The sequence below is a fragment of the Excalfactoria chinensis genome, chromosome 3 (assembly GCF_039878825.1).
Source record: "Excalfactoria chinensis isolate bCotChi1 chromosome 3, bCotChi1.hap2, whole genome shotgun sequence".
Taxonomy (NCBI): Eukaryota; Metazoa; Chordata; class Aves; order Galliformes; family Phasianidae; genus Excalfactoria; species Excalfactoria chinensis.
The window spans coordinates 67,566,712-67,590,838 of NC_092827.1; the positions used below are offsets into that span (position 1 = coordinate 67,566,712).

The 24,127-nt window shown below is 46.4% G+C and overlaps 1 long non-coding RNA gene across 2 annotated transcripts; it reads left to right on the plus strand.

Annotated features, from left to right (window-relative positions):
• The first annotated feature begins 263 nt into the window (after positions 1–263).
• LOC140250507 (uncharacterized) lies at positions 264–23,760 on the plus strand. 2 transcript variants are annotated; one of them, XR_011903190.1, is made up of 3 exons: positions 264–401; positions 6,668–6,756; positions 23,651–23,760. It is a non-coding gene; the product is annotated as an uncharacterized lncRNA (long non-coding RNA). The 2 variants fall into 2 exon arrangements; XR_011903189.1 differs by lacking the exon at positions 23,651–23,760 and adding an exon at positions 8,038–8,656.
• The last annotated feature ends 367 nt before the right edge of the window (positions 23,761–24,127 follow it).

Sequence of the window (24,127 nt, forward strand, 5' to 3'; positions counted from 1 at the left end):
CAAGGAGCAGTGCTGTTGCCCGGGGCTGCCAGAGCCGGGCTGAGCCAGCGCTAACTCGGATCGCGTGTAAATTGGCGCTGAGCTGCGGATAATCAAAAGCCTTGTTCGGACAAAGGGAGGGGAGGAAAATGTTATAAAGAGCCCTGTTTAACAAAGAGCCTTGATGGAGCAGATAGGCGTCCTTCTCTTGGAAACAAGTCCCCAAATGAGCAAACAAGGCCGGAGCAACAATCTGATTTTCATGCAAATGCTTCCCTCTTCGAGAGTACTGCAAGAGCACAAACAAGGATTAGCGGCTGACGGTCATTTGCATACCGTCGGCCAACTCCAAGCGTTTCTGAAACACCATGGCAAAGCATTTCGCTTACCACGAATTGTCCCTTCCGCCCCTTCCCGTGCAGGTAAGTGCTGTTTGCCCGCAGAAAGGGAAACTGCAAATTACAGCCTCTATTGGATAAAGACTCAGCCTCCGGGGGGAGCAACAAATGCTCTCATTGCACTTGGCTGTGGGAAGGAAAGGAGCAAATTGCTTGCTAGAGGTCACGCGGGGGAACGGCTGAAGGGTTTGAAACAGTACCCGATGTCCTGTGCTCCTCTCAAATGCCCCTTGAAGCCTTGGAGGGCTCTCCTGCAGAGCTCACGGGGTGTTTGCTCATTCTGAGATGGTGGGTGGTGCAGCTTCGTGCCTCCACAGTTCCAGTGTAAGGAGGGCAGGGCTGGGATCCGAGTAGTGCCCAGTCCCTACAGCTCCCCTGTGTGTGACTCTGGCTGTGCATTACCTCCCTCTCAACCACAACCTGAGAACTATCTGCTACCACCCCAAAGGCAGCGGAGTTGGGACTCAGTACTTGCTGGGTGCTGAAAATCCACCACAAACTCCTGGTTAAGCAGGAATACTTTGCTTTTCAAGACTCACAAACTGTTTTCTGCTGACTTGGTTTTCTACCTGTCCTCTGCAGATCCACAGAAGGCCAGGGGCAAAGAAAGATCCATGCTTTGTTGATCAGACTGCACATCTTGGATAGGGCCCTGGGCAGCCTGGTCTAGTGTTAGATATGGAGGTCGGTGGCCCTGCCTATGGCAGGGGGGGGTTGGAGCTGGATGATCCTTGTGGTCCCTTCCAACCCCTGCAATTCTGTGGCACTGGGCAGTACTGTATCTGCCACCACCTCCATGCCTTGTGCCAGCAGAGTGACACACAACAACCTGCCCCCCAGAATGATCCATGGCACTACAGGCTTGCTGGGCGATGTGTGGATGGGATGAAGATGTCATCTATAAAGCCTTTTGTCTTGGAGATTGGTGTTTGGGTTGTGGCACCATCCCTGAGCAATCATGGCAGTGGGGTTGAAACACTTGCTGTGGGTTTAAACTTGGGGTAACCAGTGGACTAGGAATTACTCAGTTACATCGCAGTGTGCGAGCAGAGGCAGGACCACCTTGGTCAAAGGTGGCACTTTGCTTTGGCCTTCAAGGATCACCTGGAAATTGAGGGCAGTTCAGAGGCCCTAAAAAGGGGGGAGGGTGGCACATTAAATCTAGGGCTTTTCTCTGGTTAGATTTTTTAATAGGTTTGCTGCTGGTACGGAGCTCTGTGCTTAAACGCTTCCTTCTTCTCTATCAGATGACATCATCTGGTGTTATGAAGGGGCTTTTCTGTCCTGGCAGCGGCGGGCTCTGGCTGGATCCTGTCCCAGAGGGAAGCAGGTGTTTGCTCAGAGCTGCCCGCCCCCAAAGCGGGGTACCCATGCCTGGCAGCTTGGTGCTGTGCCTGGCTGTGCATTCTAATGAGTACTGTGGGGCAGGTGGGACGCCCTGATTGCTCAGCCCTTGCTATCCCAGGGTATGCCAAGAGGCTCCTTTCCCCTCCTTTCATGTCTGCATAATGCTCTACACCAGTTTCTCCTGCACACGTTTATCTTCTAGACAGTGTAAAGAAGATGGAGCCCAGGGAGTCTCCGGGGCCTTTGTAAAGGCTTGATATTGCTGAGCTGGGATTTCAGCAAGAAGCGGCATGTGGAGCTAATCCTGCAGCACAATAACCAGCTCTACGCTGTGGGTGTCGAATTTGCTAAATGGAGGTTGTTTATTGTTTGCCCATGTAATGATGTGCACGGGGCTTAGACCAATTTGGAAATATTAATAAACATGACAGTGCCTAAATAGTGATTCAGACAATATCTTCCCTTTGCTCCCAAGAATGTTGTCAAGATACATTCATAAATGGTATGAAAGGGCATTTTTCTTCCAAAATTTAAGCTCTTTCCATTATCTAAGCTGCATCACAAGAGGTTTTGTTCACACTGACAGACTGTAACCACAGGTGGGTCCGCAAACTTTGCTCAGCAAAATCAGGTCAGGGTAAGCAGCAAGAAACTGACATCAGCGCATGCTGCCACCGAAGGGACAGCTTTTCAGTGGGGAGGAAAGAGCAGGTGGTTTTCAGGCTTTTAAGCTTTTAGAAAGCTGAGCACTCTGGTTTATCCTAACCTCTTTTTCTCTATAAACCAGGATCCTTTTGGATTTCTTTTTTCCCCTCAGCCCTCCATGCAGAGGCACGATACTGTGCAGCACCTGTATTACCAGTGCTGCAGAGAAAGGTTTTCAGAAAGAACCGTGAGTGAATGCTTGTTTTGTAAAAGCAGAATATTTGATCCAGCTAGACAAGCCCCCTTCCTCTTCTCCATTTAGCAGTGCATGGCATCATAACTTGATGAAAGAGTTAACAGCCTCTTCATCACCAGCTGCTTGACCCACTGAGACCTGCTGGGCTGCCTACTGGATGTCCCATCAGCCACACTCAGGGCTTGGAGCAGGAGGCAGCATCTCCATCCAAGCTCCCCCAGATGCTGGGTGCTGAGCTTTGGCAGTGCTGCACAACTCCTATGTGTGCTCTCAGACCAGGGCTGTGCACAGCTTGGCTGTGATCTCAGAGAGAGCAAACCCTGGCTCAAACCCAGCAGCTGGCTGTTGCAAGCAAGCATCCTTGTGGTGCAGCACTGCATCCCATACCTACCAGCAGCACCTCTGTGCATAGGCGATGTAACACTGTATGGGGGACAAAAATAATCCTAGTAGACCAGAGAGTCACAGAATTGCAGGGTTTGGAAGGGTCATCTGGTAATCATCTAGTCCAACCCTCCTGCTAAAGCAGGTTCCTTGCAGTAGGTTGCATAGGAATGCATCTGGATGGGTTCTGAATGTCTGCAGAGAAGACGACCCAACCTGCCTGCACCAGTACCAGGCCCCATAAGCTGTCCTCAGCTCTCCAGACATCTCATCAGGCTCTGCAGCTTCTCCTGCTCCCTGTGCAGTTTTGCACTGGTGTTAGGGAGTCATGCTGCCTGGTGTTAGGGAGTCATTCCAGCCCTACAGTTCTTCCTGTGCAGCAGCCTCCTTTTTGGAGGGGACCACCGCCAGATCCCACCTTCAGCACTCTTGCCACTGTCAGCATGAATCTTCCGGTGTCATTATCTTGGAGGCTCACACCATTGCAGCCTGTCAGGCAGCCAGCCCCTCAGCCTTCCCATGTCTTTTCTGGAGCTGCTGGAAAATACCTTTTCTAACATCACATCCAGGCAACTAGCATCACACCAAAATTAAGTTTTCCATGAATCTCTGCTGACCAGCACTACTTCTCTCTCTCTTATTTTTGTCCTAGTTGAATCTCATATCACAGAATCACAGAATTGTAGGGGTTGGAAGGGACCTCTAGAGATCATCGAGTCCAACCCCCCTGCCAAAGCAGGCTCCCTACACCATGTCGCACACGTAGGCATCCAGGCGGGTCTTGAATATCTCCAGAGAAGGAGACTCCACCACCTCCCTGGGCAGCCTGTTCCAGTGCTCTGTCACCCTCACTGTAGAGAAGTTCTTGCGCACATTTGTGCGGAACTTCCTATGCTGAAGTTTCAGCCCATTTCCCCTAGTCCTGTCCCCATGCACTACTGAAAAGAGACCAGCCTCGTCACTATGGCTCCCACACTTCAGGTATTTATAAACCTGGATCAAGTCCCCTCTCAGCCTTCTTTTCTCAAGGCTAAACAGACCCATATCATATCCTCTGTTGTCTGGTCTAGGACTGATGTCAAACCTCCCATCTATTTTTAAGCCCTGGTAAACACTTAGAGCTTTTCCAGTCCGCGGAACTATATTGGCACCTCTAGTGTTATTAAAAATAATGTCAATGGTCAAAGGTCTTCCAGCCAGCCCTGTAGGGACTGCAAAGTAGAGTTATCAGGTCTTTGCAATTGAAAACTATGTATCTTAACAGCTGTTGTCTATCATTCTTCCCAGCGATTCACTGGAGAGCACTTTTATCATCCTTACGTGATCGCAATATACCATCTTTTTCTTCTCAAACATGGCACAAAAACATGAATTCAACTTTTCAGCAGCGTCATTGGTGTTTCTTCTAGAAAGCGGTGAATATTGTTATAAGGATTTTTCTTTTCTCGTTTCATAATGTATTTCTATATTGTCCACAATGAGACATGTGGAATTTATTTATCGGTATGAGATCTACCAGTATGCTTCTTGATGTTTAAATACGTGCAACCAGTCAGTCTTGACTTTTAGATGCATCACTTTGGTACACGATTTGCAAATTGCAAAGTGTTCAGGATGCTTCTCAGTAGCAGAAATGAAATTCAAATAGAGTTATCTTGCCAGTGCCATTAATCCCACCCTGATGAGGCCTAAAGCACAAGAGACACCACTTTTTTTTTCATTTTTACTAAGTCTCAGTTAATTGAGATGGAAAATATCCATGCCCACACAACAAGGCTGCCTACAGACTGGGGATGTAGCTTGTTCCGAGAGGTAAGGGATTATCCTCAGGCCCAGGAGGCAGAGATTTCATCACTAACTCTTATTTCTGAGGTTCCCTCAGTTCCTGAGAAGTCATCAGCTGCCTGTGGATCAGCAATCCTGCCTGTTAGCCAAGATGTGACATTGCTTCCTTTCCTCTCATCAGCACCTGGGACTCCTGCAAAGGGACATCTGCTGCCATGAGGCTGTAGGGGAGTCTCTTCAGGACAGTGAAAATGATCTGGGTCAGTGTACGCTTGGTGAGCAGAGGCATCTTCCTTCGTGCCACCTTGCCTTCACTCTTGCAGTAGCTCATCTAACTGCAGTTTGCTTTTGGCTTGAGATTTGTTGAAAAGCTGTCCAAGATGTAACAAGCACTGTGGGGCAAGAAAGCAGAATTCATTGCTTGTTCATCTTTCAACAAACTCCCTCCCTGGACAGTGGGTTTCAGACCTTTACAGTTTCCATTCTTTTCTCCCCATAAAGAATGAGTGGAGTAAGTGGAGAGGAAAACTGAGACCAGGAGGTGTCTGGATTCAATATGGGATTTATTCGCTATGGAAAGATCAGCTTTAATTCAGACCGCTCCAGCTGGTTAAACTTTCACTCTGCAAATTCAGTGTGAAACCAAATGTGTTTCTTGAAACAGCTCGTTGGAGGACTTTCAAAGACACCGGTGGGTCAGATGTATCCAATTAGTAAGGGCCTGTGACAGCACGTGGAGCCCTGAGGGGCAGGGAGGGGATCTTCCCCGCACATCCTGCCTGCACAAAGCTGAACTCCGCTGGGGTCACCCCCTGTGCTAAAGTGCAGGGAGTTCACAGTGGGGCTGTCTTGGGGGAGCCTTCTTCAGGCAGTGCTCACATGGGCAGGAAAAAAGACTGTAGGGCAGCATGAGCTGAATCAGGCTCATGGCGGTAGCTCTAACCATGCAGGGTACGTAGTCACAAGGCGGAAGTGTGGGTACATGTTTATTGTTGGCTTTTTGAAGCTTCTTTTTGCTTGTTGCTGTTTTGTGATCATGTTTTCTCACCTTTTTCAGCTTGATTTCTTTGAGCGATGCTCCATGTCATCTGGAAAGGTTTCAGCTTCCATAACACATCCCACTTCTCGTTGCAGATCTCAAAAGCAGGCTGGTTCCTGTTCAGAGCCCCTGCGGGCCCAGAGTCCAACCCACATCCTATCTCCCAGTGTTGCTGGGGGAACAGCCCTGAAGTTTGACTCCAGGTACAAAGTTTTCTCTAAATCATAGTATCACAGAATCATTAAGGTTGGAAAAGGCTACTAGAGCATCTAGTCCAACCATCAACCCATCACCACTGTGCCCACTAACCATATCCCTCAGTCTACATCTACACAGCTCTTGAACACCTCCAGGAACAGTGACTCCGCCACCTCCCTGGGCAGCCTGTTCCAAAAAATCTTGGGTCTTTGGGTCAGGTGTCATTTCAGTGTAGGAACAGTCCTAACTTAGCTCTGAGGGGGATGGTGATCTGAGGGTAAGGAGTTCAGACAGAGATCTGAGGCAGCATTCTTTTCCAGTGTTTCTATGGGCAATCCTTGGGCTAATCAAGCTAAAAAATGGGAAAAGTAGCAAATCTTTACTATCCCCTGAAGTAAAGATCTGGCATGGCATCCCACCACATCCCTCACTATGTGAGGAACTCACCAACTCAGACTTTCCCACTGCATCACCATGATCTGATCCCCATCCTTGTCAGGCACCAAACACCCAGTTGCAAAACCCCTGACTCAGGCTCCTCATTCCTGCTGATAGGAAGCCCTCCGTGCCCATGCGTAAGGACACACCTGTGCTGTCAGTGAGACTTCTCTAACAGCCACATTCATTTTGCAACAGCTACCAATGACGTCGGAGGTACTCCAGATGGTGGGTGTTCATGAGCTGTTTTATGAAGAAGAGGATCACGGCAGCTACCTATAGTAGTGGTAAGTAAGCAGCAGATGGTGTCTGCCTTGAGCTACATATGCACCGCGCTTCACATCTATCTGGCAGCGGTGGTGAGAAGGAATCAAAGTGCAGGAGCCCTTGAGGAGAGGATGAACAAGTCTGTGCATTTGAGATGGGCTTTGGGTTAGAAAAATAATAAAACCCAAATATTTTAATAGAAAGATCAGCTCTAGCATCAGTAATCTAGCCAGACAGCAGTGGGATGAGGAGAGACGTAGGGAATGTTTGATGTAAAATCAAGGTCGTGCCCTGAAAATCAGATGCAGACTTTGGGAGAGGTATGTGAGCCATTAAAATGAAAGGAAACCTGAGACAGTGGCTTTGCCAGCTGCCAAAGACACCACTCTATCTGTGCACGCTGGAGCCCGCTTCCCTCCACCTCTGTCAGCATGGCAGATGCTACATTGTGTTACCATCACAGCAAAGGATACCAAGAGGATAAACCAGAACTGGGCTAGGGGCATACTTTAAAAATTCCTTTATAGCTATTAATCTGCTGTGGGAGGGGATTCAAAGCTCCCATTGGAGGGAAGGGCTTTGGCCCACCTGGCTGAGCCCTCTGCTTGCTTACTGAGTGGGTGTAGGGAGCACAGCCCTACCCAGCCTTCCCCACTCTGCCTCTGCTCTGGCTGATGTGACCAGGAAGCCTTCAGGATGCTGCCAAAATCTCCAGTGGTCCTTCTTGAGAACACAAGGCCTCCATAGGGAGATGTGCTCCATACAATGTCTATACATCTCTGAAGGAGCACCCAAGCTTCATCCGTGCTCATTTCTTCATGCCTAGGTTGTGACTGAGAGTCTTTAGGCATTTTACTTCTGGTTTCACTGGGCACTGTGGCTTATCCATCACCCCAGTATGACTCTGGCCACAGCACTGGCCCCCACTGACCTTTCTTCTGGCACAAGAAACCAGACCAAAGCCGCCACTCATGTTTGCCATGCAATCATCTCACCAGCTGTGGCAGATGAGGGTGCCAGGGTCCTCACTAGGACTGAGCAGGTTATAAGGAGTGTGCCTTGGCACTCACTGGCACACTGGCTCAGGCATTTTGTGTGTGAGAGTTCAAGCTGCATTTCCTGGTGTACCGGTGCTGGAAACCCTTTCTTATTTTATTCCCCAGGGTCTTGCATAAAAATCTTGGCTTTGCAGATAAAGAGAGTTCTGTGCACAAAGCTCTTATCATACTCTGACCTCAGCATGGTTTGAGTCAACATTTTCAACTGAATCAATATTTTTTGCTTTTTTTCTTTTTTTTCAGGAAAGACAGCACAACAATCCAAAATCCACACTGGAAAGGCTAGCTGAACTGATTTCAAGGCCCCCACAGCAGTGAGGAGATAGCTCACGAGCTGTGGTGTGAGCTAAGACATAATGAGCTCATGACACATGTTTGTCTTGGCTTCCACCCACCCCACGTGGGGCTGTACCAGCTGGCAGCAACATGACAAGTGGCTGCAGCCCACATGAACCACAGCACCACAAGAACAGCACTAGCCCAGTAATTCTGAAGCAGGGACATGAACTACCCACTACCAGAAAGCCCCAGATCGCTTGACCCTAAGTGCTTATCAGCATGCTACGTCTCAGCTTTTATTGCAGGGATCACCATTTGCTGTATCCACATTTAAAGCTGCATAAATAGCAATGGGGCTGCTGATGCCTGGGAATGCTGTCATGTCACTACTTCGTGTGGCATGGTGTCATGTAGCAGGATGATAGACTGCCACCACATCCCAGCAGCATGTTTGGCGGTTGGGATGGAATTCCCGTGCCTGCCTCCCAGACCAGTAAAATGAAAACCACAGGCTTATGGCTGGAGTGTGGCAGTGAGAGCATTCAAGCCAACAGACACAGCCTGCATGTTGCTGAGGTGCTGAGCACATTGCAGAGCAACATAAGGGGCAGCGAGGTGCTCCACATCACTGGGACAATGAGGTCTGGTACCCAGGGCTGTCAGGCAGGATGGATGGAGTTGGGGAAGATACCAAAGCTCAGATCTGTGACTGCCTGAGCTGCCAATGTGTCCTGCAGTCTCCTTCGTGCTTGGTCACCTCACCAGTACCTCAGGTGAAAGCCACTATCTGCTGTGTGCTCAACTGCGTGAAGAGATCAGCCCAGCTATTTGGTCAACAGGATAAGAACTGAGACACTTGAGTGTGAGCATCTGGTTTTCTCTTTGTTATGTTTTGAATTTTGGACAAATCCGTGTGAGATTGGATGAAGTTCCTGACAGATCAGCACAACTAGATGCCTGCAAACTTTTTAAAGGTCCATTCTTTTATTAGATGATGGCTCAGAAAGCCACCGGGGATGTACAGTCAGCATCTGCCCTTTATGGGAAGAGGAGTGGGTGGAAGGGGAGAGGCTGCTGCTCTGATTTGCTTGGCTCAGTGCTTGGGCTCACTGAGTTTTGCTGTGTGCCGAAGCCACGTGATTTGTGTAGCTGTGACACAAAATCATAAATCAATCCAGTTTGGCTAGGAAAGTTCACGAACCCTCACTGAACCTTTGGACGAACCTGGGTTGAGTTTCGAGCTCATAAGGAAACCTGAAACCAGGCGGGCTTCAGAAGGATTTGTGTTTCATTGCGAACCCTTTGTAGAGCTCCGCTAAAAAGGCGGCGGTCAGCAATCCATGGGTTTGGATAAGAAAAAAAGTTGTCGGCTTGAGAGCGTTTACATAGAGCATGGCTGACCTTTAGAACAGCCCTATTGTAGTGAGTGAAAAATAGTTCTTCTTCTTGAAAACTGCCTCTTGCACGACACTGCCAGGAGCTGCATTCATTTCCCAGAGCTGTCTGACATAGCTAAGGCACCTGCTGGGGACATCCTCCTTTCCCATCATATTTTGCAGGTTTTTAGAGGGATTTCAAACCTCAGTATTAAAACTCTGCTTGTCTATTTGATCCTTCCCTCCTCCCCACACCCCCTTTTTTTTTCAGTGTAATGCTTGCAAAAGATTTCAAGCTTTGTCTTCATCTTCAAAATTCCCCTGTATTCCTGAATGAGTGAGCAGGAATAAGGCAGAAGGTGTTTCCAGGTGAGGTACACCTCTGCTTTGCTGGTGGAAGGAGCTATCCAGGCTATCCAGATCAGCTTTCTAATTGAGTTGAGGCATTGACTATTGGACTAAGCTGAACCTGGAACCCAAATTAACAAAACCGAAAGCATGGAACTTCATTTGTTTTGAACAGCACAGATACGCAGTAAAGGCTGAAATTTAAACAGCGTTTTGCAGAGATCTGTATCTTTCATAAAGCAAACTGTGCTGATGCAAATAACTGAATGAAAAGAAAAAATTATAATAAAAAAAAAAAAAGGCCAGTGTTCTCCTTATTGACAAATTGTTTGATCATTTAGAGGAAAGGGCGAAAAAGGGAGGACTGTGAAGTGCCTTGCTCAAGAAGGAGTAATGTGATGCTCAGATCCTGAGCTCTGAAGTTCCTTTGGCCCAGGCAAAATTCAGTTTGGAAGTTTAAGGGAATAATGAGCTGAAAACTTCTCAGTTGTGTACAGCTGTTCCAACAAAGCCAATGCTCTGGGCCAACTTCATCTTTCAGAGACATGGATGCAGCTTGTGGAGGCTGCATGGGGACTAAACCCTCAAGACTGAGAGCAGAATCTTGGGGAGCACAGGGCCGTGCTGGGCCATATGTGCATTCCTGAAAGTCTTCCTTTCAATAAGTGGGCCCTTTGGGCCCCTTTCTGACCTCCACTCCACATGCGTGCAGGTCCTGAGGGGCAAGGGAAATCACACTGCACTTATAGATTTATGCTAAGTTTGGAAACTGATTTGCGGATTTAAAATATAAAGTGTCAAATTTGGGAACCATTTTACTCTGTGTGTTAGGGTAGCAGAGTCAAATCTGCTTGCCAGTGGAACCCCAGGAGTAAGAGCTGGAAAAGAAGGCGAAGTATCAGGCCTGGGCTTGATAGATCATACGTGGTAAAAATACACCACTGCCACAAGAAATGGACAGGGAATAAGAGTTCCTAATGTCCAGAGGTGGAAGACCAAGAAAATTCTATAGACTGAGGATATTTATGTTAAGATATTAGATAAACTTTTATTATCAAGTCAAGCAAGATGCAAGTTGCAAAGAACGTGTTGGAGTCAGAGTGGGCTCAGTGGTGGCACTTAATGGAGAATCCCCCCCACCACACTCATTGCTGCTGGTGCCCATTCCAGCTTTCTATGGATCCCAGCTTCCATTAGCTGTATGTCACTCTTGCATCATCCACAGCCACAACATCAACTTGAAGAGACTTTGCACTTCATTAAAAAAATCTACAAGCCTTAGAAGAACTGGGGGTTTGTTGTGTCCATCTGCTCCAAGCCCTGCTCTAACAGGGACACTCAGAGCAGGGTGTCTAGGACAGTGTCCAGGGGGCTTTTGAAGATCTCTGGTGTTGGAGTCTCCACAGCCTCTCTGTGCATCCTCTCAAATCAGTGACATAAGGTAGGTATCCTGCCTACCATACCCCCAAGGTTTTCTTTCATCTTGGGGAATCAATCTGTATGAGGTATCAGCACTTACTCCAAGCAGGGCTGAAGTGGGTAACTCATTGGACACCTGTTCATCCTAAAGCATCCCTGTTGGAAAGGATTTCACAACATCAGCATAGCTAGGAGTTGATGGGTTTTCTAGGAGGACCACTGCACAGATTCTTCCACTGGGAAGATGTTAACATGGAGCAGACTTCTAGAGAGCTGGAAGAGTCAGAGTTTTGCCATGAGAAGTTGGGTGAAGACTTATTCCTTTGCTTGGGTAAAATCTTCATGGAGAGTAAACGTGGTTATTCCATACCTGCTATCATCTACAGAAGCAGGAACAAGCTGAGGATAAATCCCACTTTTCATATCATAGGCATTCTGCCTCGGAAATTCCAAGTCCTGTGTACATAGGATTTTCCATGTGCGTGCGTGTGTGGTCCACAGCTCTTTGTTATATACTGTGATTTTCCCCACCCCTCTACAGAGATAAGTAGGTAGGAGGCAGTTGTTTGGATAAGTCAGTGGCAGGCGATAAGATTATAACAAAGCCACTGGTCTGCAGCGGAAAGTTTCTACACCATACACAGGGATTTTTATCAGAGCTTTACAAATTGCCTTTGTTTCATTTCAAGGGTTTAACTTAGCTCATCCTCAAAGCAAAATGGTCTCATCCTTCCTGTCATCTTCCAAGATAGAGGAAGTGGTGGTAAGTGTGTGTGTTCTCTATCAGGGGCTATCTCCTTAAAGCAGAGCCTGGAAAGAGCTCTATCAATTAGCATTTTGTGTTTCCTTTCCTTTCTTCCTTCCTTTCTGGGTACTATGGCAAAGGAGCCTCCATTTCCTTCTTTGTTCCTTCAAAACAAACTAGGCAATTCAGAAACTGGTTGGAACAACTGACTGAAGCTAACCTTGGTGGGACCCATCCACTTGCTTCTCTCCACAGAACAGTGCCCACCTGTAAGGGATCAACATGACACTACTTCCTCTGCCTTGATGCTAAGTCTCAGTGCTTGGCCTTAAAAAAATGAGAAAGAAAAAGAAAAGAATGAAGGGAAAAAAAAATGCAGGATGTACAGACAAGAACAGTGGGAGAGAAAGGGCTCATTGTCCTATTTATTGGCCAAAGGAGCTGAAGAAACAGAGGAGCTTAGAGTTGTTGCCTTCTGTCTGTCTGAACACAGGCTCTTCACCTGCCACTGGGATGGTCACAGGTGAGGTCCTTCAGGAAAATTACTGCATGTTAAATCCTCAACCTGTCTTAATGTGCACAAAATTGCAAGTGTGGGCAGGCTGTGAGTGATTGAGCCAGGCCAAAGAGGAATTCAGCAGCAGAGCAACCATCTCTCCCTGCCCACCTCAGTGGCAGCCCAGTGTTTAACCACTGTGTGATCCTGCCAGCCCCGTGCTCACAGTTTACTGAAAACCATCTGTTGAAAGAGATTTGCCAAGCTAAACTGACCCAACAGTAACTGCAAAGTTTGTGAGCAAGGAGTACATGGAATAATTGAAAAAACTGGGGAAACGTCTAGACCACTTAGGTGGATTTGTGTATTTAAGAAAGAGTTGGCTGGCTTATGTATGTGTTCACCAACAACTCAACAACCTCAGAAGAAAGTACTTTAAATCTTCAGCATGATACAGTTCTTGAAACAAGCACAGCATCTCATTAAAAACCTCATTCCCAAGCCCTGGGCAGCCCATTAATAGTCTGCAGACCACTTTAAAATCTTTCAGAACAAGTCTGTGTGACATTTACTCATGCTTATTAGACAGGTAATGAAAAAAGATGATTTATAACGCAATCCTTACACGCACAACCTTTCTTCTAGAAGACAATCCCTCTTTGTGAGGCGTTGGGTGAATCTTCTGAGAAGTGGTTTCAGTGGTAGCAGAGTGAGAGGCTGGCTCAGTTGGTAAGCTTTCAACCCCATTATTTTACCTCCCTGTCAACAGGCCACTGCAGACATGCTGAACAGTGGCATGAGAGGCTCCTGCTGCTAACAGCCTTCAGTGGACAAATGCCACTGGGGGGGGGGGAGAATGCACTTCCTTATCCATGCAGGAGAAGGTGCAGTAAGAGGGCAAGTGGCCCATAGTTCCATGGACATCACCACACCAGATCCACCCATGTGCAGGGGTTTGTCCTTGTGTTTGCTGGTGAGAGTGGTCCTCATTCAACCTGACAAACCAGAAGGGAACTCCTTCTGCACAAGACAACTCTCAGGGATAAGACAGGCACTCTGGAGCTACATCATTTCACTGCAGTTGGAAAAGAAGGCTGTGAGGGAGTGCCAGGATGCTTGTGAACTCCACAGACTTCTTGCTCCTTATCTCTGGCCCTCTGAGATAGCAAGTCTGGACTGGTCCAGGACCTTCCTGGACATACCTGCCATGTCCTCACCCATATCTGACTCATTTTAACCAGGAAAGCTGCACCATGGGAGAAAGCAGTGATGAGGATGAGCTGAGGGCTTGCCCCTGTCAGAATGACCCTGCCAAAAGACCTTTGCTCTGCCTGCCCCAATGTGAGCAGTACAAGGCATCAATCACTCTCCCTCCTTCTGGCCCCACATCTTGGCCCAAAACCTTTGCACCAGTTTCCAGATTTGTAATGAGCTGGAAAGTTAATGAAGTGGACATAGAGCAATTTGTTGGTCACAAGCATTTGGACAGGATTTTGTGTTTTTGAGTGTATCTGAGCATAGATGTGTATACACACAAAAACATACATGTGCATTGATGCGCATATGCATATATACATATTCTGCAAAGGTTTCTGTACTAAAATAGATCTAAACACGCTTACATATCTAGTTAACTGTTGAGAAGGGAATTTTGAGCTCAGAAGTATTCTGTTATAACTGTGGGTAAGGAACAGCCTATGTTAAAAAGAGGGGAATCCCTCTCCTGCTTTTAGCTCATGGTTTTGTTTGTTTGTTTGTTTCTGCACATGTGACTACAACTTCCTGCACATGGAAGTTCCATAATTCTGAACTGGCTTTGGTCAAACACTTCTAGATGCAGATGTTTATACTTCTAATTAGGAATGAAGGAACTGTGGTATTCAAATTTCTTAGAGTTCCTGTTTCTGAGGTACAGCTATTGGACCTCTCTTAGATCCTGATGAAAAAAGCATGGAAGTACCATTACTTTCAGCAAGGCCAAGAGGGAGTCCATTGCAGACAGTGACACACTGAGCCATGTATGTGCAGGCCAGCCCTTCCAAAACCAGCCTGACCTTCTTGTTGTTCAATCCTCCTGAATGCTGTTAATCAATTAATATGTGAACTTGCAGATTCAAATGGAGGTGGGTTATGAATATAGATTGCACATTGCTTCCCTACAGGAATTCATGTAAAAGCTGTCGTTAACATAATGCATATACAAGAGTCCAACAAAAAGCTATTAACTTTTGTATTCATCCAGCCAGGCTCAGTAAGTGCTTTACCATCAACAATCTTGCTGCATTTGAAATTAAATATGCGTGTCAAGGTTAGCGCTTCCTGGGTTGAGAAACTGAACCAGCAGAATGCTAACAGATGTTAGCAATATGCATGTGTGGGAGGGGAAGATCACACCTGACTCGTGTCAGTGCTGAGCAGTGTTTGGAGCCTGGAGCTAATCATCTGCAGCAACCTCACTTTTAACAAGGGCAAACCACCATCATGTTCTCCATGGATGCCTTTCCTCTTTCGGTATGCCCCAATGGTCTTCCTGATGCAGAGCTGTCACTGAACACAACATGGCCTCAGGCATCCAGAAGCCAGCACGGCCTCCTGCAACAAGGCAGAGCTATCTGCAGAAGTGTCTCTGGCTGGGAGTTTCTTACAGCCTTCAGCTCCCTGCAGCAGCTCAGGGATGGGCTGGCAATTACCACTCCCTGTCCCTGTCCCCCAAACAACCCCTGTGTTTGGAGGTGGGAGTGTTGAAATTATGTTCAAGAGAGCTGGTTTAAGTTGGCTTTAGTTTCCATGGTTATATTGTGTTCTTAAAAAACAAACAATCATTACCTATTTATGAAACGATTATGAGAACAGATAAGTGATGTCAGGAAAATGCTCTGCTGAAAAAAGAAAGCTTGCTCAGGTATGAGATCAGAAGACCAGGTGTAATAGAGACAGCTCTGTCCAGAGTGCCCCCAGGGCTTACGAAGTGGCAGAAATTCACCGTGATCCCAAATTACACATCTCATGGCATACGAGGGAGTGTGCTCGGTAATCAGGGCTGCGGTAACATTTGTAAGAAAATCCAAGAAGGAGAAAAGCTATGCAAGAACTGCGAATTGGCAAAGACGAGTATTGTTTAAGAAAATACAAGAAAATAGAGTAATGAGACGATCTGGGAAGCAATGCAGCCGGGGAGTCGCACATCTGTTCTGAGAAGTCGTCTTGGGAGCCTTTTCAAGGGATGTGGTAGGAGAACAGTGACCAAGCCCCAGCTTGATTAGAGGAAGCCGGCACAGGAGGATCGTGTCATGCTTAACTACTCTTCTGGAATTCTTTGAAGATACCACTGCCACGACAGATAAGGGCAATTTAGTGGGTAGCAGAATATTTTGATTTTCCAGAAGCATTTGACAGTTTTCCATACATGAGATTAATGGCTTTTGCACAAAGACTTTAAAGAGAAGATAAAACAGTGACTGGAATGGAAAAATAGCTTAAAAATAGGAGACAAAGCTTGGCAAAGGACTGAAGGAAGCATTTCTGACTGTTTCTAAAACTGACACCACTCCTATTTATGATGGACCAAATCCCGTTTATGTGGAAGCCAGTGGTATCTTGCCACTAATATCAGATTTGCAGAAAGGCAATGAAAATGGGAGGTGTCCTGCTTCAATCTGTGTACCTCTTAATTCAAAACAGACGATAAATGGGATGGCAGTTCACCTTCCTGCTGCAGGCACACAGGGGTATGCTGGTAGATTTTCCTGGGGTCCTCACACCCACCCCAGAATGGGTTCCTGATTATCTCATGATGGGGTAACACACATCGGAGCACGTGCCACAGTCTGCAGCCATGTGACTGGAGCACTCCCATCTGACCCTCTGCATTATTATTGTGCCAAAAGTATGTCTCTGGGAAGGTGCAATGGTAAGGCCTGGAAGTAGGGTTGAGACAAGCTTCTGAAAGGAGAGAAGGGGCTTTCAGTATGACATTCAACAGCGGTTTTGTACAGTGGCATCTTTAGCATGTGCCTGTAGCAGGATTAAACTTCTTCCCAATGGGATCTTCATAAGCACTGGCGCTCGGGAAAACTCTGGCCCAAGTGGCATTGCCTGTCCCAAGGATCTGCTCAATGCCAGGAAGACTAGGAGAGGCCCCTGGGACTGCGAGACCCAAAAGACCAGTAGACATTTCTAATTAGTGCTGGTAACTTACTGTGGCAGTCATTCTACACCTAAAAACCATTGGCATCAAGACCTACTTTCCATCCATGGCTGGAGAAAGCTGCTCTCAAGCCAGAACAAGTGCCTGCAGCCACACCAGGAGCCTCTAGTCTCCTGTCCTATTCCATGTCCTGCCTGTGTATGGACCTCTGCCTCTGCTCCTGCTCCATCAAGTTTATCCCACTCTCACACCAGAAGCTTGCACTTCCCCTTCTTGCATGAGAGTAGAAACAAACAGAGCTTGTGGGTTGATCCTGTGGGTCCCAAAATACAGCCCAGAACCCCTGTCAGGATAGTAGAATCCTATGAGTTCAAAACTGGAGTCATGTTGTCAGTTCACCAGAAGGATGTAGGGGTTTATCCTGTTTTTCTTATCTCGCTATGGGCTCTGAAGCTGTGCGCCTTTACCTCTTGTGTAGAAATGTCTCTCATGTAGCCTAATGTTCAACTGCTCTGCCAGACAGTTCGTTGGTCAGATCCACAGATCTAAGCATATCATACACTGGCATAAGATCCTAAAGAAGTTGTCCTTGACTAGCACCCCTGTATTTGCAATCAAGCTACATTAATTCTTAGACAAAGACATGCTAGTCTTACTTCACTTTATGAACATCTTCCCACAAGCTTTCATTCCCTCTCTGTCCTAAAGGAAGCTGTCTACAAAACGGAAAAACTTGCAGATGATTTTGCCTGAATTCTCTTTCTTATCTCTAACCCTCGATCCTGGCTTTCTGGGGGGTAAGACAGGAAAAAATATATCATGTTTGAATGCTGGGTTGGGAAAACAAACAGCATTTGAAATGTTATTTTAAAATATAACTTCCTACCTGTAGCCTTTGTTTTTTTCTGGAAGTGGCCGGAGTCCGTGATGGCACGTGAGTTCTTAAAAAAACTCCTTAAAAACCTTAATGGAAATAAATCAAGATAAGCAGCACATATGGTAACAATACCGTCTGCTAGTTGGGTTCAGCTTGTTCCAGCTGTTTGCACGATTGTGAGTTGCAGGGCCAGGAAGACCATGTCCGCAGTTATGTTACTGGCAGTGACGGATGGAATGCTCAAGCAGCCTATTGGAAATGGGTAAGCAGACCATGTAACAAATAATGTCAAGTTCACCTGACCATTGACAGAGTTCCTTTGATGTAATGGAGGAAGATCTGGCTTCTCAAACTCCTCGAGTTTGCCATTAGAAAAGGCTGTGATCAGCAAACAAAAAGAAAATAATACTTCAGTGTTCAAAGTCCACCTGAAGTTTAATTTCTCTGCCAATGAACCCAGCTCTAAAGTTTAAGATAATATTTGGAGGGAAACAGCTGTAATTGGTGGTTAATTTTAAATAACTTCTAATATCTCATAGCCTGACTTTTTAAAACCTTTCTCTTACTTGATGAACGTTACATGCAATTACCTTATGGCACAGCTGATATTGGAGATGCGATTTACAATGCTGAGCTCTTACACAATCAAAGAATCATAGAATGGCCTTGGTTGAAAAGGACCATAATGATCATCTGGTTTCAACCCCCCTGCTATGTGCAGGGTCACCAACCACCAGACCAGGCTGCCCAGAGCCACATCCAGCCTGGCCTTGAATGCCTCCAGGCATGAAAAAAAGAAAACCAATGTACTTTTATTGGCAGATCCCTACAGAATGTGGTATCATTGCTTAGTTCTTTTGTTGGGGTTGTGCCAAGAAAGATGTTGGTGTCGTTTGCCTAAAGTTGCCTGTGCCATGAAATGACAGGCTTGGAAACCAATCTCAGATATCATTCCATCCATCCCAGAGACTCAGACCAGCAACTCCTTAGAGCCACATTGCCTCATTTACTTTGTGTGAAAGTAGGTCATATCATGCGTGTCTTTGAGCTGTGTAAAGAGATTACAGTATTCAGGTGAAAGCATTGGGAGGCCCATGGTGGCAAGAGACACACTGTCCTTGTGGGTGCTTGTTGGAGGAGCGCTGGTTAGAGGGCTAGGGTGTGAACTGGTCTGCTCCAACAGCACCCAGTGGAAAAGGGAACTGTCTCTGAGAAACACTAAGGTATCATCCACTCTTCATGCAACAGCACCACGAATACCCAGGTTACTGGGTAAACGATAACTGCAGCTCAAGGAAATGGCTCAGGCTGAGCTGTGCTCCTCCCTGCCCTGATTTCTCAGCAGATTAGCTGTCAGGGAGGACAGGAATGAGAGGAACACTCTAATGCACCGGGAGCTTTAATCAGCTGAGCAGAATGCTTGGTATCTGAGTTTATCACCTGCTATATGGCTTTCTGGGATTGCCTAGGTATGAAAAGTTGTATTTAAACATGCCTTTAAACACCCCCACCCACCACTCTGTGCTTCCTATCTCAGAAACCCTTCAGGCTGCAATAAAGTTAAAACGAGGGTTAACTCTGATAACCAAAGTTAATTGTGATATTGGCAGAAGAAAGGCCTTGGGTAGAGCAGTTTTGGGTTATAGACACACGAGCTGGCTTGCAGCTACATCTCATCCCGCGAAGGAGCAACAAAACAGGCAAGGATTCATTGGGATCATTTCCAAAGCATCCACTGTGTGTAGGCATTCCAAATTCACACCATCTCCCTCACACATGAACACAGCACATCTCCTCACCTCCTTGCAGCCCTTTCCCACCTGCTGCACTGTAGTTATGCAGACTTAGCTGCACAACCTTCCCAGGTTGCACTGTATCTGCAACAGAAAGCCCTGATCTCTGCTGTTAGGTATGCAGGGTTTTCATTCTCTCTTTGGGCAAAAAAAAAAAGCATTCACACTTCAATTTGAAATAAGAAGTGTTTGAAGCTGTAATTTTATTGAAAGTTTCACCCTGTAGAAAATACATGTAGTACTGGGAATAGCTGAACATGAAAAAAAACTTGAGAAAGGTCATGATTTATAACTTACCACTGGACACTAATGACTGTGAAAGGAGAACTAGCTTCAATTAAGATTCATGAAAGAGAAAAGAATTAAGCATAATGAATTCCAGCTGTAAAAATACAACTGGGGCAAAGGATTACAAAGAGCTCTATTACTGTAAGAACAGGTGTTACAGCGGAGAAGGCAGTGAATGGAAAGTCGGTCTCCCCTAGGGTATGGTATTAGGAGCAGACTTACCTGTAGGGCCTGGACATGGTGAAGCGAACCTCATCCCTGTGTGGTGGAATGGGAGAGTCTGTTGTTTTATGTTCAAGTGTGTTGGTGGCATCAGAGGAGTCGTTATGCAAGCTTCAGATGGAATAACTGATGTCAGGCATCACTGTGCTGGGATATCTCTGGCCCTTTCCATGTCTTCAGTGTTGTTTTATAAATAGAAATGCAGGACAATAAATAGAGATTTTTGAGAAATAACCACTGGCTCCAGACTTTTATCTTCTCTTCCACGTGCACACAGTGGCCAACAGCTTCCAAACCCAGACTAACAAACTTGAAGCTAAATCTCTCTGATTTCAGGCATGAGTAGTATTTGCCAGATCTCAATCATAGAAAAAGCAACAGGAAATATGTCTGCTTCTGCTTTGTACAAAACTTGATGTGTCAGTGTTAGAGATGGGGCACCCTACATCCAGTTGGACTTCCCACCTGCAAAGTTACTGCTTACTGTACAGTCTCGGTGTGGAACTGTGATGGCATTATTAGAGCAGCACAGTTATAGGCATCACTCAAAGGAGGCCTAAAGTGCCTTGCAGAACAAGTCCCTTGCACCTGCAGAACAAGTCCCTCTGTGCTTGTTGTGCCCAAGACATGCCACTGACCAGACAAGCACTTTTCCTTGAGCTTGCCCTGTCATCACCCTGTCTCATAGGTATGGGAGTCTCATGTCATCACAGGTCTCAGTCACAGGCCATTGACCATGGTAGCTACCACTATAAGGGGCAACAAGACAACCCCCCATACACAGTATTATTAGCTGCAAATGACACCCAGGCCTTGAATCCTCCGTAAGATGAGAACCAGGAGATTAAAAACCCCATGCGTGGAGGTTGCAATGTTTTATTGTGTTGTTTTGTAGTCACCCAGAGCCAGGGAGACAGGCTGAGTTTTGTTTCAACAACTGATGGGAGCACAGCAGCTGAGCTGACGTCTGTCTCAGGGAGCACTTCAGTTCCCACAGATCAGTGTAACTCAATATGATCCTCCACAAAGGGGAATAAATGACTTTGGTGAGGCCTAGCAAGGAACTCCCAAATGTACACTTGTCCATGTTTGCTCATGCTAGTATGTCTAACACATTTCTTCATTGTCGATGGCTTCTGAGATTTCAAGAGACATTTGTGTCTTTTCTGTGCAGCTATGAACTAAGACTATGAACACAATGAAGTGGTGACATAAGACCTATAGCTAGGTCTTACGGAAGAAACAGCAGCTTCCCTCAGACTCAGAGTAGAATTCTATAAGAAAAAGTAAAAATGCGTGATTCTTCTCTATATGGGCTTAAAGCATCACCTCAAGCAGTCCTAGATCTTTACCTCAAGCAGTCTCTGCCCTCACTGAGTGACTGCCTTTCCCAGGATGCCACTTCTTACACCCCACAACATCAACATACACAGTTGCTCTCATGCCCTCTGAAGCAGAGAGGTATAGAAGTAGGCAGGCAGCAACCTAAGGAAGCTGGCCAAGAGCTGATAGGGAGCAGCGCAGCTCAGGCAGCCTGGTGAAGAGCATGAGCTCCCTCAGCAAGCAGCCCTGCCTTGTACCTCTCACCCTGGTGATCATCTAGGCAGGGAGCGGCTACCAGAGCTGCCTCGTTATCTCATTTCAAGACAAAAATCAGATTAGACTTAAAAACCAATCAGCAAAATTGAAAACATTCAGATTTTCCACATGCAGTTGAGCAAGCCCTTGGGTCTGAGCATGACTGTGGAGAACGCAACTGCAGCTGGTTAGATTATACCTCTCTGCCTGGCAGGATGGACGTAGGCTGTGGACCTTTCCTGGGGCTTTCGTAGGCATTGCTGCAGCCAGCCCAGATTTATGGACAGGTTTTTCCACTGTGACCTTGAGGTCACAAGCTGTCAGTAACCCATCACAACTAATCGCCAGAAGGCTTTTGGCCGTGTGCTAGTGCTACTGAAGTCAGCAAGAAGATCCCCATCAGTTCAAACAGGACCGGGGCAGGGCCTGGCGGATGCAAACAAAAAGGCTTGAGACAGTGAGCTCTCTTGATTTCTCAGTATAATCTCCCCCTTGACTGGCATGAAGCAGTGTTTACAAAAGGAGACAGGCCAACATTACATAGCTCTCCTGTGAGGCAGCTTTTTTTCCATTGCTTGTTTTACAAAAGCAGGGAAGCCAGCGTTCACGGCATGGCTGATATCTAATAAATCAACAGATTGAAGGCATCTTTCCAGATAGACAACTGTGTTTATTAGTACAAGATACTAGGAAAAACAGTCTGTAATGAAGATTTCCTCATGTCTTTGTTTAATGTTTATTATAGCCTCTCTTCTGTGCAACAAATAAAACTGACACAAAGATTACAAGAGTCATAGGCACACTTGGATGTTTCTGAATGTCCTAGAGTAACCAGCACGACATGGCAGTGTAGCAGGAACTGCAAGAAAGTAGGTGTTGCTTCATGTTATAAGGAAAATAAACATACGTTTACGAAGGTAGTTTCTTGGGAACTGATCCCAGGTGTACAGCAAAGCTCCTTGCTGTCTCAGCTGGAGGAAGAAGCCTGGAGAAACACCTGATAACTGCACACCCAAGGACTACTGTCCCTCAGCAGAAACACCATGCTGGGTTCCACTGACACCCATCTCCCTTGGTGGTGTTCTCAACTGGTCTGGTGCATGATCTGTGCTTCAGCCCTGAGCAGCTGGCACCTGACATAGGCATGTGGGCCATGACACTGTTGGCCCTGGGGAGCAGCTCACAGACTCAACAGAAAGCCTACATCAGTGGGGAAAAAAGATGGAAGGCAGGAAGGAAAGCAGGAAGGAAGGGAAGGAGGGAGGGACGAAGGGAAGAAAGAAGGAAGGGTGGAAGGGAGGGAGGAAGAGAGGAAGAGAGGGAAGGAGGGAAGAAGGGAGGAAAGGAGGTTAGTGGCAATAGATCCTAAATTTTGAGGTAAATTGTAACTCTAGGAAATTCTTTTGATACATTTGCATTTGGTCTGCTTAGCCGCAATGCAGTATTGAACACAGCAAATGATCAGCGTCGATGGAAATAAGACCACAAATGTCTCAGTTTAGGAGCCAGAAATAGAGTCCGCAGGGTTTGTGGACTTTAGACATGTACGAGAAAATGTTTTAAAATAGTTTCATTATCAAGTGAAGCTGCTCAGTCTTGTTCTTCTGCAAAAGTGGTCGGGGGGATACAGAAAGACATTCTGGACACACTTTTGACAGTGTTAAAGGGCTGTGTATATAAACCTTTACCAAGGATTTAGTAATCAGCTCAGGTTAACATCATGAAGCCTAATAACTCATCCGGTTATTATTCTATGCAAAACACCCTGGGGCAGTATGTATTGGCTTGTTAAAAAGCGGCAGAAATGCAGAATTAGAAGGCTGATTTAAAATAAATAAATAAATAAAAATCCCCCTTCAGATGAATCAGAATGTTTTGTTAATTACATGCTATGCAAAAATACGACCTTGTCCTCTTGATATAGAAAAAAATAAAGAACGCTACGACATGTATTTATTCTCAAGAGGAAGCAAATGTATGAAGAACTGCCAACTCTGAATCTCAGCCTTACTGTGTACTGCAGTACTGCCAAAGGCAACAGCGTAATGATCTGCAAGACCCAAATTCATCCCTGGCATTTTTCAGCTCTCACTGGTGGAGATGCAGCCTGGACAAGTTTGTCTCATAAACAGAGCAATACAAAAAACATCTGCTTGACAAGAGCAGAGCTCAGTGTCCCACTGCTGGGAGAAGAGAGCAGATAACACTACCAGTGGTTGGGTTGGTTTAACCCAGACTGTGGTGCAGAATTCTCTAATTCTCCTTGTTTCTTCCATGTGAATGTGCAGTGTTTCCTGCTGCTGGCTGACCCAACCCAGCCCTGAGGTGGTTTCAATGGCTGAGCACTGGACTCTGGCTCAGTGGAACCTGAGTCCCTTCCCACCCTTAACACCAGCTGGGCACAGTTCCTCACCTGTATAGCAAGGGTAAGTTCTTCAGTGATCAGCTACAGGAGTCCAGAGAAGAGTATAAGAACAAGGCAAACACGGTGATGCTTCTCAGTACACTCTTCCCTTCTCCTAGCTCCTTATCCTTGTGTAGGCTGTCGTTGTTCCTTCTTGATGATTCCAGCTTCCTAAAAACAGGCACAAGATGTCAGTTTTATCCCTCCTTCAGGTCACACAGAGATCTAAGGTCTTGGCCTCACACACATACATGCATTCAATTGCTGGCCCTTCCTTGCTCCATCCTAAAAACCCTTGCCTGTTGACTCCATGGTAACCACATAGGACAAGGCCTTAGATCTGCAGTAAATCAGTACATCT